This window comes from Takifugu flavidus, chromosome 1 (assembly GCF_003711565.1).
Source record: "Takifugu flavidus isolate HTHZ2018 chromosome 1, ASM371156v2, whole genome shotgun sequence".
Classification (NCBI taxonomy): domain Eukaryota; kingdom Metazoa; phylum Chordata; class Actinopteri; order Tetraodontiformes; family Tetraodontidae; genus Takifugu; species Takifugu flavidus.
In genome coordinates this window covers 23,509,890-23,522,428 of record NC_079520.1, presented here as the reverse complement: position 1 = coordinate 23,522,428, position 12,539 = coordinate 23,509,890, and the positions used below count along the sequence as shown (strand labels likewise).

General features: G+C 45.2%; 1 protein-coding gene across 1 annotated transcript in view; it reads left to right on the top strand.

Annotated features, from left to right (window-relative positions):
* crygmxl2 (crystallin, gamma MX, like 2) overlaps positions 1–12,539 on the top strand; it is a 30,427-nt gene that overhangs the window by 15,669 nt on the left and 2,219 nt on the right. The window lies entirely within an intron of this gene.

Here is a 12,539-nt window from a genome sequence, read left to right as displayed (position 1 = left end):
CACTCAGGAGCTGTTATGAGTGCGAGAAAAAGGGAGAAATGGAGAAGATGATTAGCTTGTTTGCAAGCTTTGCTCATCCCCCAGGTGGCTGATGCAGGGGACAATGCATGCGTGTGTGTGTGTGTGTGTGTGTGTGTGTGTGTGTGTGTGTGTCTGGATGGAGAGGGGCTTATTCACAGTGCTGGACCACACAGCAGAGGAGGTCGTCCGTGACCTTTTATCGAGTGTCCAATCAATAATGTGCGAGCATCCATCCCTTTGAGTTGCAGCCCAAACCCGGGCTTCTGAAGGCCTGTGGCCAGCAGCAAAGCAGGATGGGAACAGTGGGGCAAAGAAAAGAGTCCTTGGGGGGCTGAAAGTGGAACAGAACCAACCGCCTAATGTCATTTACTCATAATGATGTCTTCTTCTCATCGAAAAGGGAGGGGTGCCGGGGCTGGAAGGAGGTGGGTCCAGGCCCCCCCTCCTTTCTCCAATAGCCACTGCAGCTTCCTCCTTTGTATGGTGAAAGCATCTTCTTTGGTCTGTCACCGGCCTCAATGATGAAATAGGAGAAACAGACCCTGGCATTTTTCACATTAGCTTTTCATATCTCTATCTCTAGCTATCTCTCTGGTCACATGTTGGGATGGAGTTATTTCTCATTGTTTTGTGAACCGCAACATATATTCCCCCGTGGGCACGGTGGGACAGATGCACTTGTTTAATTTGTAGCATTATCACCAAACATGGACATTAAAGGAGCTGGTTGTCACCGCGCTGATGGATCTGACTGTGTTTCCGCTGTTCATTAAACACACTCCAAACAGCCTTCAAACTGATTCTATTAGTGGCTGCCGCAAGAACAAGAGGCACCTAAATGCAATTTTTGACCATGAAACGCTCTTTAAGTAGACGGCCAGAACTTAAAAGATGAACGGGACTTGAAAACTCGCTGTTTTCCTTTTTTTCCCCTGATGAAAATGCCAGTGAGGAGTCAATCACAAGGTATCAAAGCCCAAGGGGATGCGCGAGTGATAATTTATGGGCTGTTCACTGTCAGCGAAGCTCCTGAAGATGGCCGTAAGTAAAAGCGTAATCAGCGACTTAAAGTGCAGACGCCGGCCTCTCAGCGAGCAGTTAGCTGTCATTCTGTATTAGCTGGCAGCACACAACCTCGCTTTGTGTGAATGTTAGGTCGCCTTTACTGCGTTGCTTTGTGTCCAGAGACGTATTTGAAACACTTGGCTGACCCACACTGCCTACAGACATCAACATATGGTTCCTTTGCTTTGCTTCCATCGTACAGGTACGCTACACATCCTTCCTACAAAGGTTGACTGAGAATACCCACACAAAATGAAGCCAGTCTGGCCAGGAACAATTTCATTCCACATAAAAAGAATCAAAAGCTCCAACAGACAACTATTTAAGTCGGCGCGCTCACATTAAGCGCCATCTGTGGTAGTCGCTCCTCATCGCTGCTGAGCTGGAGAGATTTCAGCCCATCGATTGGTAAAAGTGTGTGAAAGGGAGTATGAGTCAAAAGTGGATCTAAAGGTGGGCTGACAGATGGAAGATAGATGGCGCACCCACAGATGGAGAGGTCATTTCTGTTCCCTGTCAGGTTTGACTGAGGCCTTCTCTGCTCGGAGATGACTGCTGTGCTCTCTGGCGCCCCCTAACACCCCCCTGAGATCCCGCCACACAACTCCACTGCCTCTGCTTTGATGCAAAAGGGGGTTATTGTGTAAATATTTTGCTTGAGCATTTGAGCATCTTAATCTTCCATAAGGTGATCTTTGGAGTGGAGCAACACGGGGTGCTGATGATCAGACGAGCTCCCAGTTGTAGAAAGAAAGAGGGAGCGAAAGAGACAGAGGAGGGAGGGAGAGGGAAAAGAGGAAGGTCTGTGTACTTGCTAGAGTGCTGGGAGCTAGAGTTCACTACGGGGGCGTAAGTGTGTCAAGAAGAGCGCTTTTCCCCCATCCGCAAGCCCCAGGCCCTCTCCACAACATTAAAAAGCATAAACAGTCAATACTGAATGTAACTCAGAGAAAGAGCAAGAGAGAGCGTGGAAAAAAGAAACAAGTACGAGAACGCAAGGGTTTTTCAAGCGTTACACAACACAGTGAGATCAGAGGAACCACGGCTGGGCTGCAGTGTATAGTTGTAAAGCTTTCTGATGGAGGAAGGGAGCCTCTCCAAGTGAATCATTCATTGCGGGCGGCAGGGGTGTAAATATGAAGAGGAGGGTTGAAGGAGAGCGGGATGAAGGAAATACACACCTGGTGCAAGACACGGGGTCAGATTGGCCCAACACAAAAGGAAACGAAAAGGGAAAAAAAGAGGAGTTGTTAGGCGCACCTCAATTTAGACAGCAGCGGCGCTTCTTTCGGCCCGTTTATGCGCACAGGACCGGACGGAGGGAGGAAGGCGCATATGGTTTTAGGCTGACTGCACCCATACATATGCTTTCCACGTCAATGAGAGGGAGGCTTTTCTAATTTTTCTTAAAGGAGATTCAGACATGAAACATTTTAGACTTCCAGTTTGAGATGTGAGGGCCTGTTTATCCGAGGCGCATTGTTCTTGCTTATAATCGCTCAAGAGTCCCAATCACTCACTCTCCCCGTCTCTTACAAGTTTTTCAAACGATATATCTCCCAAACACTCGACACCTGGCAGGCTGACTTCAGAGCTGAAATCACTGGCGAAGTCTGCGTGCCTCTCTGTCTCTTTATTTCCCCTATTCAGTCGCTCCTCACATGTGAAAGCCTATATGCATTCTGGGGAAAAAAAAGACCCCGTCCTTTTATAGACGATGCGTTTGCCAGGGAGCAGGTGTGGGGCCGCCACTGCGGCGTGGTTCTCGAGGACTTGTGTGAGTACATCCAAGTGGAAGCGATGAAATACACCACGGTGCTCCCTTTAATTAATGCAAATAACATTGGTGAGCATTTAATTACAGTTTTCAAAAATAAATCGGAAAATCTGCTCCCCCGGAACCTTCAGGAAATATTATGTGTCGTTTGTTCAAAACAACTACAGCGTCCTTAGAGGGACAAAAAAAAGAGAGAGATGTGCTAAATTATATTAGAAAACTGCAAAGGAAATATAAACAAGCACGCTGCGCTGTCCTTATTTCCAAGGTTCTCCAAGTTATTCCGAAGTCATGAACCTTTAGTAAACAAGTTTATCTTTCACCAAGGACTTTCAGGCCACTGACTTTTTTTTTCCTCCTTGAGAGAATGTTCCCCCGGTTTATGGCCAAACAAAAAGTTACTTCAATACAAAGTAGTTTTTCGAGCCACTTCCCCACCAGAGCCAGTCTCCATATTTTAAACATTCGGAGGAGGGAACAATATCTATGAAAGGCCTGAAATTTGATTTCTACCCCACGGAATAGGCTGTTTCCTTCTGTTGTCAAACAGAATGACTAAACACACTCATTCACATGCTCCCATGGTAGGACGTTATTAATTTATCACTTCAGAGTTATCAGCACTCTGGCGCGCACGCACATACGCACACACGGCGCACGTTTGCGTCTTGATGATTGACAATGTGATAAATTTTATTTGAATATGGGTGACATGAATTATGTAACCAGAGAGACTGGTGGCTTTGTTGCTTCACTCCGGCTCTTCGCCTTTCCTCCAAGATAACATACAGTTGGTAATTTACAGTAGAACATATTCTGAATCTATAAAGAAAGATATAGCGACAATGCCCCAACGGGGGGGGGGGGGGGGGGGGGGGGGGGGGGGGGGGGTGAGCAGCGAGCTGAATCTGAGAATGGCAATAAGTTCACTATCTTGTGGTGCGGAAGAGGTCTTTCAGATGAGATGTGAGGCGTCTTCCAGTTGCTTTCAACGGTCCAGTTGACTCTTCGCCGGACCTTTGGGCGGTTGACTTTTTTTGACACCGGAAAGCGATTTTTCTTGAGCTCTGATGGTAGCGATGAGGTCCCTGCAGACTGGGTTTGTCCAGAAAGAAGGAGAGGAAAAAATAAACACAAATAAAAGGGGAAAGAATGAGCACAGCACTCGCGGTATCTGATGTTGATAGCTGTGCTGAAAGCTTGCCTTTGAAAGGCTTGAGGAAAGTGACAACGCTGTTTTTTTTCCTTGTTGCCGTTCCTCCAGATGGCCAACATAAATATATAAATATATATGAAAAAAGCAATGTCTGATTGGTCTGAGAAGACTGTCAAATGTCAAACAGTTATCAAACAGCGAACATGTTTTCCTTTCAAAAGATACCAGCAGAAGGGAAAGCGTAACCTTTCAGACAGACTGAAAGTCACTCATCCCATCATGCACTGCACTCGGTGCAATCCAAAAGCCTTGCTCTTTACAAGGCTTACACTTTCCCGTCTGATTTAAATCTGCGGTTGGAGACACAGGTTGTCTGCAGCTGACGGATGGATTTGTACCTAATTCCGGGGAATTATTTACTTGACAACTTGCACCATGGGGCCAAGTCAACAACCTCTCAAACACTACCTGGAAAAAAAACTGCTTTAGCCCCTCTGATTGAAGCCAAAGGAAAATATGGACATCATCAACGCGAACAAGCCGTTCCCTTGTCTCAAACTTGTTTGGGGGGGGGGGGTTATCGATGCCCCTCACTATCCTGCATCGTGTTTACATCGCAATGTGCGGATTTCTGCTCATAATCCTGAGCCCAGACTGACAGGAACAGCTTGTTCGACAATGGCTCTGCGCTTGTATTCCACTGTTCCAGTTCCTGTCGCTGCTGCTGCTCAACTCCCGTTTCCATGGTGGGGCGCTTGTGCGAAGCGGGAGGATGACAATGGCCTTGATTTTCAAAGGAGTGAGACTTGTTAATGCCTTCATTTCCATGTATACCAAAGAATCAATCATTTCTGCCCTATTGCACTCTTCAAACAAACTTCTGCACAACTTTCACACGAACCTACTTTTCTATTCTCATTATTTTTGATTTTTTATTTTTTTTTCCCAGAGAGTGTTTCTTTGTGCTTTGCACTCGCCAAGCAGTTGGGTCAGAGATCAGGTTGGAGCTGGCGAGGATTCAGTGTCTTGCACAAAGACACTTGAGCAGACTGGGTGATCGCTACTGTGGGCCTGGAGCCCAGCTACGGTGCCCTGCAACCCCGAGCACTGACAGTTGATATGAATTTCAAAGTGTCTGTGTTGCATGGAATATTTTTATCCTGCACTTTTGTTCTTGGATTTTCTTAAGAGGCAGCACGTAATCAATGGCTTTCATGTCTATAGGAAATTACGACATCTCTGGCAACCTCAAGGCAACCTGCAACTGATGGTGGGGGGTGGGGGTGGTCATCGAAAGTATTCACAAGTGCAAAAAAAAGAAAAGGTAATTACATAAGAGGTCTGGAATTATCCCATAATAAAACATCTACAAAGCTCAAAGCTGAGCAAAGCGAGCGACTTTGCTTTTATGTCACTTGTGTGGTTTTTGGCTTCGGAATCAAATGCAGGTGATGGAGATCGAAGATGGATTTGAATGTTCCTGTCAGTGACCGAATCCCAGTGGGGGTGCTGGATTGACAACACTGACAGCAGGTACGTTCAGTCCTCAGCAACGCAATATCATATATGTTGCTTTCCAAATACACGTCCCCACTAAAATCTCCCTTAATGGTAAAACTGGAGGCTTTTAGAGATGTATTTATTTTTCATCCATTTTCAAGGCCACAAACATCCCTATCTTCCTAGCCATGGTTAGGACAAGCATTGCGTTTCTAGATGTTTAAGCGAGGTGGAGATGAACATTAATATATCTACAAGTCTATGACTTGCTGCGCTGCGTTCGGTGTCCTGTCGAGAGGGTGCGTCTTACCAGTGCACCATTCATGGGAGGAAGGGGGGGGGCAAAGCCAGAGGAAACTATCAAGTCTTTTTCCACAACTGCCTGCCTGCCTGCCTTAAGATTAATCTAATTTGGTCTTTATTGAGAAATGGGTAAGGACAGTTTTGTTTTATTTATGTATGTTTTTTTCCCCTCCTCTGCTCCTTCCCTTTGTTGCTTCTCCTCGGCTGCCTCTGACAAAAGACAGCCAGCCTGCCAAGCCCGGTGTTGCTCTGGGACGGACCTGTCAATCAATCCTGACGGCACCCTGACAACATGTACGTTAAAATTTCAAACGGGACTCAAAGGCAGCGTGTGACAGCATAGGCTTTGAAAGTGGCTGTAGCGCTCCGCGACAGCCAGAGGAGTGCGGATGGAAAACAAACTAGAAAACAACAGTGCGGAGGGAAAAGCAAGAGAGAGAGAGTCAGAAGCAGGGAGGGAAAAGGGAGACAAACTAAAGTTAAAAGCAAAACTGTGAAGAATGTGGGTCTTGATGATGGGAATTGGCATTAGATTCTCCCTTGGTGTTATCTTTGTTTTTTTAATTTGGTTGAAACTCCCTTGAGTGGAGCTTTGGGTCTTCCAGGGACGTTGCTGAAGGCCCGTTCATGCCTCAGTCCAGGGACAGCCAAGCCTCTCTCCAGCTCCTCTGAGGCTTCCCTAAGATCCAGTCAAGGTTCTTATGCATCTCGCTACCTTATCCTTCAATGCAAAACAAGCGTGCACAAATGTTAATAACTTCCTGATTCCATCTTGCATACCTTAGCATGGCGGCACAATTAATTCCCAGTAGAAATGGAAACCAGTGCCTGCCACTGAGATAAGCCTTGTCTGTAGAATTCATAAATCTATGATCTGTAGCTTCCAATGCTGACTAGCAAATGGGCAGCTCGATTCAGTTTTTCCTCCCCCCTTTTTTAAACTACCTGCGCTCACTGTTAAGCGAACGGCATATGGTCTACAATGTGGGCACACGGGCTCGAGGACGCACTTTCAAGTGATCATCAGGCGCGGCACAAAGTCAGCACCACCAGCACCGCCGCCTTTCAACACGACTAAACGAACGGTGTTAAACGGGGCACAACAAAAAAGGCGCATGCTGTGCCAAAACCTATGGGAGCACCGCCATCTCTGCAGTCCCGCAGCGTGTGCCCTGATCCTTCAGTCGGCATCCGCATCTGCAGTTCAAAAACACACACAGCGGCTTGAAACTGCTACAAAGCGCACTGTTTATTGTCTCAGACTGGGTTTGTCCGCGCTGCGTTGCCTGTTTGTGAATGATTATTTGTGCGTAGGTTAAGTTTGTTTGAAACTTGCAGTCTCATACCAGCTCATGCGCTCTGTGTGCGCGCTGATTCCACGAGCAAGTGGACGAACAGGATGAGTAATGGGTACACGGGTCAACCTCCTTTTTCCCATCCTCCCTCTGTTAAACTGAATGTTGATCGGCGTCAGTACAGACAAGAGGCTCAAACGGCGCCAGTCCGTTACTTGTATGCATGTGGGTCCAAGCTTGCTCACAAATGCATACATGCAAGGAAATGAATGCACACACAAGCTGTTCAGAGGTATGGCCTCAAAAATAACTTTAAACGACCAACTGTAGCCAGGCAATGCTTTGGCTTAGAGTGCCCTCTAGTGTGTGGAAGTGTATTGATCATTTAAACTGATGAGAGGACGAGCTGAAGAGCTATAAAACTGTTTTGTTTTTGTTTGTGTTTGAATCTAGATTGAAAAATATAGATTGAAATAATCTATTCTCCTGTTAAAGGGACTGGTTGGATGGAAAATATCTTTATTTAAGTACAGATTTGTATGTGCAAAGTATGTAGTAATGTATCATATGTGTCTATCAATTATCAAAATGAAGGATTATCCTGTTGATAATAATCGTAAAGACACTAAACAGGATCTTATTTTCAACAAAGCTGATCTGTAAATACAAAACTAAACTAACGATAAAAAAAATCCTTTCACATTTTGCCTTATCTGTGGAGCCCCACCAAAGTCCCCCATGAGATCAATCAAACTAATTTACATAAATACATATCTTTAATTTTATATTCAGTCCGTCTAAGAGGGATGCTACTCAGATTACAACAGCCTTTTCAAAGTCAGGTTTCCACATTCTTAACAATTTAACAGCTGCAGCCTGAAACCAGCACATAATAAAATCCATCTTCACTTTGTTACAAGAATGAATCAAAACAAATCCCTTGTTCATTTTATCCAATCAAATCCGTCTGCTAGCCGAATCATAAAAGTAGATGCAAACATGTTATGAATAAACTTGGCTGATATTTACAATGCTTTGTAGGGCTTACAGGAGAGTGATCTCGTAAACTTTTTTTCATCTTAAGCAGGTGCTCATGACCAATATAGGCGTGTCTGAGAAAACAGGCAGTTCTAATAGTTCCTGCTTTGTTTTATTTATGTGGTGCACAAAAGGCCTTTGAAATGGGAAATCCAAGTGAAAGTATTAAGGTGCCATCCAGCGCCAGCATCTTTCACATATAGTATCGTTTGTTATTCATATTTTATTCCTTTCATCCATTTAATCAGACAATTAATTCCTTCAACCAGCAGCAGCCTAATGCTGTTATTTTATGCTACAATATTTCTCACAACACTGAATTTTTTGTTAACACCCGGCGTTCTTATTTTATAATACCACAAAAATGCAAACAAGACGTTTTATAACTCCACATATGTCGAAAACAGCAAAACAATCTAAGATTTTCAAGAACACAAAGGTCACTGTCTGAAAAGCTGGACGCGCCCATGTGAGGACATTGTTATAACCTTAATTTATTATAATAAAGAGGGATTTTTGTAAATCATATGCGTGCGTTTTGCGCACATGCATGACAGAGGCAGCAGAGGTGGGATTTGAAAGGCACCTCAAAGCTGTGATTATCCTGAGTGTCTCTGCCCAATAACGTTACCTGCTGGGACAGCAGCGCTGCTCCTCTCAATAAATTGCAAGTGGCCTTGGGCAATAAGAGGAGCCCCGCTTTGATGTGCCTGACTGCCAATGAGGAAAATGTGCAGGCAGTCAATCAAGCCCTCTCTGCTTTGCAACAATGGAGTCGACCCTGGTTTATTATTTATTTTCCAAATTGATGTATTTCATTATCACAAGGTGTCTAGTAGCTGGACTGGCAGGGGGTGGAGTTTTGAGAGGGGTGATCAATAATTGATATGCAGTGTGAGAACGCTGATTTGCCACCTCTCTTCTGGTGCACTTGTCACTAGCTGTTGTCAGGACACATTTGCTTTGATGGCAAATTTGAAGAAGTGCACAACAGCATCACATCTGATTAGGAATTTAGCGATTGGTGAAAGGCGGCGGCGGCTTCACGCCGAGGATCTGTTTGTTCAGGGCGCTCTGGAGGAATGACTACCAGGCTCCGAGGTGAGCTGCAGTCTTGTAAGCCAGGAGATGAGAAGGGGTTGAACTTTTTTTGTCATGTGTCAGTAAACAGCGCGACTTGTTTGAAAGGCACCTGGATTACAGGGTGAAAGAGTTGCTCTTTAAACCTTTAATGCTTCGGGGGCATGAGAGATGTGCCGTGTCAAAACAGAGCGCACTGATGAGGAGTGAGAGCAGCTAAAAGCCGCAACTCCCCCCGGTGCGTCTGCGGAGAGACGGAGGAGCTGTCCTGCTTTTCACAAAGTTTGGGTCATGCTGCGTGGTGAAGCATTCCAAATCCATTTAGTCAAATCAAATTTAAAAAAGAAGAAGGCGAGGCCTGAAGTTTCCTGAACAGCAAAGAGAGAAAAGACTGAAGATGAGTGATAAAAAGGAAAAAATCTCATATTTTACATAGCCCCATGCCAAAAATATGAAATATTATATACAGAGCTTTTTAGTTTATAATTCATAATATGTGACCTTACATTACATCACTAGGTTGTATTGCTGTATGAGGGCCCTGTTTATCAGCAGATATCAATAAAAGATAAATACATGTAGAAAATTAACATTATTATTAGTGTATAAGATGGTTGCAGATCATTAATAAACTGAGTCCTATGATATGGTTACTTTTAATCATATTCAATGAAGATAAAAACACTTTATAAAGGGAATGCGGAAATAAGTGAACCAGAGCTATACAATATTTAGCACATCTGGAGACCAGAGTGTTAAAGATGCCAACAGCTGAAGGTGTACATGTGTACAACTATTTGCTGTATGTTGTCAACAGTTTTCTTTTTGCGTTGGACTTCAACGGCCAACTGCAGGTCAAGCTGTGAAAGGGACTGACTTTGTGGTGATTCTATTGTCGAGAGGAGATCTTAATTAGCCTAAATGTTGTTTTTAATTACATGTCGGGAGTGATTCTCCACAAACTTTAAAACTAAATCCTGACGGAGGAGCGGTTCGACACATCTTACAGACTCAGGGGTGGGGTGGGTTTGGGGTGTGTGTGTATGTGGGGGGGGGGGGGGGGGGGGGGGGCAGCGCAACAACAACTCGGCATAATTGACAGCTGCATGCATTTGCTCGGTCCAAGCATCCTCCTCCTGCTTCTCCACTCTGTTCTTCCAACGCCATTTCCTCTTTTAATTATCCTCCCAGCAAAACGATGGAGCACATCAGACGCATCGCGGTAAATCCCGGCCCTGGCACGGGCTCATAGTGGCTCCTGCGTCTGGCAATCCCGATAGAGCCCGCACATTGGCAGGGACAAGAGAGGCAGGATGCCTGGAGATTTTCCTGACGGAAAGAATGAAGAGGATGATCTCTCAGCAAAAGAGAGGTCCTCATTCTACTCCCGGTATGGGAGGCTTTTTGGCAAGAGCCTTCCGATCATACCATATTTTCTGCACCAGATTAGCCAGTTCTCAGGAGCAAAACTCACACAGACCCCTTGTTTACACCTCAGAATGACAGTGTTTTCGCAATGGCTGTTGAGTAAAAAGAGAACATTGGAGGCGCTGCGAGCACAGCTGCTCTCCTATCTCTCCGTGCAACATTGTAACCCCACATTGTATATTGTGGGGTTAAAGGCATGGTTTGGATAAAGGGGTAATAGTTAGTGGAGAATTTTTTAGGTCTCGTCTGACATAAAATGTGTTTTACCGAGTGAATTGTACAATTGCACTGTAATTAGGTATCGGCAATTCGAATGGATTTCTCTTTTGGAAGCAGGCTTGGATGGAAACGCTTTAACTAGTTCTGGTGTCGCTATCTGTCAAAGTTTTTCCTATCTCAGTGGGGCGTGCATCAATCACAGAGGTCCCCAACAGACAAGTCATTCTGCAGGCTAAGAGTGTTGTCATCTCCCCGGCGACTACACAGATTGTACGAGATCCTCGGACACAATGGAGCTGCGAATGTAGCCCCCCCACCACGTTCCCCTCGCCTCTTCTTTCCTTTTCTTCCATCATTCCAAGATGAAGAGTGGAATGCTCCACAGCGGATAGCTTTCTTCTCCTCCAGGGGGAACTGAGGAAGCAGGCGAGGGGCTTTGTGATGTTACTTTCCCTTCAGGGTGGGGTGGAGATGTCTTGTAGCACAGCTAAAGATGTTCATTTGAGAGTGAAACAAGGTCCCCCCTCTGGAAGCCACAGTGATATGCAGGCAGCCAAGGTCCCGACTAATGAGTCGGGGTGTGCTGATGAAAATGAGTTACAGTTACAGTGGTGATGACGCAGCTTCATTTGTTCAGCTTCTCTCTGCCAGAGGTCAGATTTGAAGCTGAGAGGACGATAAGCATTTCTTGTAGATTCCAGTCAAAAAGGTTGGGAAGGCTTTAGACAATCTACACTGTCCCACTTTTACTCTATCCACTGCATTATCAAGGAATGAGATACAGCGTGATGCAGGTGGAGGCAGGCACAACACCGTCCACCAATTGGTCAAAAGAGAATCCCCGACTTTGTGCCACTCGGAGGTAATTTGTGAGGAAACAGAACATAAACCGCCGCTGCCATCACCAAACAGCCTACATGTGGTAAAAGCACGGATCAATGCTTAACGAGGCCTCCTGAAAGACGCCTAAAACACTTCCATCTTAATCACATCTAACCTGAACGAGTGCTCACCAGCGAGGACGTTGTTCTCCTGCCCTCTCACATCAGGACTGGGTATAAAGGTTTCATATTTAATAGAGAGGATGAAAGCAATTATTAATCTATGAATGAAGATGTGAGGAAACCCTAAACATTTGTTCCTTATGTGTTCTGATAAAACCACTCCTCCCGGGGTAAATATTTGTTCAGAAACCAAAAACAAAACAACATCCCATCTGATAATCTGCCACAATTACCCGGCGCACCGTGATGAAAGGATATCAATGATCTACTTATGTCACAGAAAACGAGCGCGGCTTCAAACGTGAAAGCTGCCGACGCCGATGAGATTCAAGTCAATGAACGATCAAAGGCGCAAAAGCTTATCAACGCTGTTCCTTAACATAGAGACGGTGTCATATGGCACCGACTATAGACTACAGTAGATGTGCTTCTGCCCATGAACAGAATGACTATTATACTCTCTTGTAACAATTGTCTCTTTTTACACAAAAGCAGCACCAAAGCACACAAAGTGGAGAGGGGGCACAGGCCCTTTATCATGATAAAAGGCTAAAGGATGAGACTGACCTTTCTAGCATCAGCTGGGCGTTGGAAACACAAGGCATGGCAGAAACTCTTTCTGGCCTTTTCCCTTCCGCTTTGGGCTATGCTTA